Below are 2,812 nucleotides of genomic sequence, written 5' to 3' on the forward strand. Positions count from 1 at the left end.
CTATGCCTCGAACATGGGAGCAGCCAATTATATAAGGCAATTAATAACAAAAGCAAAGAAACACATTGATAACAATACAATAATAGTGGGGGACTTTAACACCCCCCTGACTGAAATGGACAGATCATCTAAGCAAAAGATCAACAAGGAAATAAAGACTTTAAATGACACACTGGACCAAATGGACTTCACAGACATATTCAGAACATTCCATCCCAAAGCAAAGGAATACACATTCTTCTCTAGTGCCCATGGAACATTCTCCAGAATTGATCACATCCTAGGTCACAAATCAGGTCTCAATCGGTACCAAAAGATTGGGATCATTCCCTGCATATTTTCAGACCACAATGCTTTGAAACTAGAACTCAACCACAAGAGGAAAGTCGGAAAGAACTCAAATACATGGAGGCTAAAGAGCATCCTACTAAAGAATGAATGGGTCAACCAAGAAATCAAAGAAGAATTAAAAAAATTCATGGAAACCAATGAAAATGAAAACACAACTGTTCAAAATCTTTGGGATACAGCAAAGGCAGTCCTGAGAGGAAAGTATATAGCAATACAAGCCTTTCTCAAGAAACAAGAGAGGTCTCAAATACACAACCTAACCCTACACCTAAAGGAGCTGGAGAAAGAACAGCAAATAAAGCCTAAACCCAGCAGGAGAAGAGAAATCATAAAGATCAGAGCAGAAATCAATGAACTAGAAACCAAAAGAACAGTAGAACAGATCAACGAAACTAGGAGCTGGTTCTTTGAAAGAATTAACAAGATTGATAAACCCCTAGCCAGACTGATCAAAAAGAAAAGAGAAATGACCCAAATCAACAAAATCATGAATGAAAGAGGAGAGATCACAACCAACACCAAAGAAATACAAACAATTATAAGAACATATTATGAGCAACTCTATGCCAGCAAATTAGATAACCTGGAAGAAATGGGTGCATTCCTAGAGATGTATCAACTACCAAAATTGAACCAGGAAGAAATAGAAAACCTGAACAGACCTATAACCACTAAGGAAATTGAAACAGTCATCAAAAATCTCCCAAGAAACAAAAGCCCAGGGCCAGATGGCTTCCCAGGGGAATTCTATCAGACATTTCAAGAAGAATTAATACCTATTCTCCTGAAACTGTTCCAAAAAATAGAAATGGAAGGGAAACTTCCAAACTCATTTTATGAGGCCAGCATTACCTTGATCCCAAAACCAGACAAAGACCCCATCAAAAAAGAGAATTACAGACCAATATCCTTGATGAACATGGATGCAAAAATTCTCACCAAAATACTAGCCAATAGGATCCAACAGTACATTAAAAGGATTATTCACCAGGACCAAGTGGGATTTATTCCTGGGCTGCAAGGCTGGTTCAACATCCGCAAATCAATCAATGTGATACAATACATTAACAAAAGAAAGAGCAAGAATCATATGATCCTCTCAATAGATGCAGAAAAAGCATTTGACAAAGTACAACATCCTTTCTTGATCAAAACTCTTCAGAGTATAGGGATAGAGGGTACATACCTCAATATCATAAAAGCCATCTATGAAAAACCTACAGCGAATATCATTCTCAATGGGGAAAGGCTGAGAGCTTTTCCCCTAAGGTCAGGAACGCGGCAGGGATGTCCACTATCACCACTGCTATTCAACATAGTATTAGAAGTCCTAGCCACAGCAATCAGACAACAAAAAGAAATCAAAGGCATCCAAATCGGCAAAGAGGAAGTCAAACTCTCACTCTTTGCCGATGATATGATACTGTATGTGGAAAACCCAAAAGACTCCACCCCAAAACTGCTAGAACTCATACAGGAATTCAGTAAAGTAGCAGGATATAATCAATGCACAGAAATCAGTGGCATTCCTATACACCAACAACAAGACAGAAGAGAGACAAATCAAGGAGTCGATCCCATTTACAATTGCACCCAAAACCATTAGATACCTAGGAATAAATCTAACCAAAGAGGCAAAGGATCTGTACTCAGAAAACTATAAAATACTCATGAAAGAAATCGAAGAAGACACAAAGAAATGGAAAAACGTTCCATGCTCATGGATTGGGAGAATCAACATTGTGAAGATGTCAATGCTACCTAGAGCAATCTACACATTCAATGCAATCCCCATCAAAATACCATCCACTTTTTTCAAAGAAATGGAACAAATAATCCTAAAATTTGTATGGAACCAGAAGAGACCCAGAATAGCCAGAGGAATACTGAAAAAGAAAAGCAAAGCTGGCGGCATCACAATTCCGGACTTCCAGCTCTATTACAAAGCTGTCATCATCAAGACAGTATGGTACTGGCACAAAAACAGACACATAGATCAATGGAACAGAATCGAGAGCCCAGAAATGGACCCTCAACTCTATGGTCAACTTATCTTTGACAAAGCAGGAAAGAATGTCCAATGGCAAAAAGACAGTCTCTTCAACAAATGGTGTTGGGAAAATTGGACAGCCACATGCAGAAGAATGAAACTGGACCATTTCCTTACACCACACACAAAAATAGACTCCAAATGGTTGAAAGACCTAAACGTGAGACAGGAGTCCATCAAAATCCTAAAGGAGAACACAGGTAGCAACCTTTTCGACCTTAGCCGCAGCAACTTCTTCCTAGAAACATCGCCAAAAGCACGGGAAGCCAGGGCAAAAATGAACTATTGGGATTTCATCAAGATAAAAAGCTTTTGCACAGCAAAAGAAACAGTCCACAAAACCAAAAGACAACCAACAGAATGGGAGAAAATATTTGCAAATGACATATCAGATAAAGGGCTAGTATCCAA

Source organism: Eumetopias jubatus, unplaced genomic scaffold (assembly GCF_037043125.1).
Source record: "Eumetopias jubatus isolate StellerSeaLion01/CBP00866 unplaced genomic scaffold, mEumJub1_p1.0 scaffold_15, whole genome shotgun sequence".
Lineage (NCBI taxonomy): Eukaryota > Metazoa > Chordata > Mammalia > Carnivora > Otariidae > Eumetopias > Eumetopias jubatus.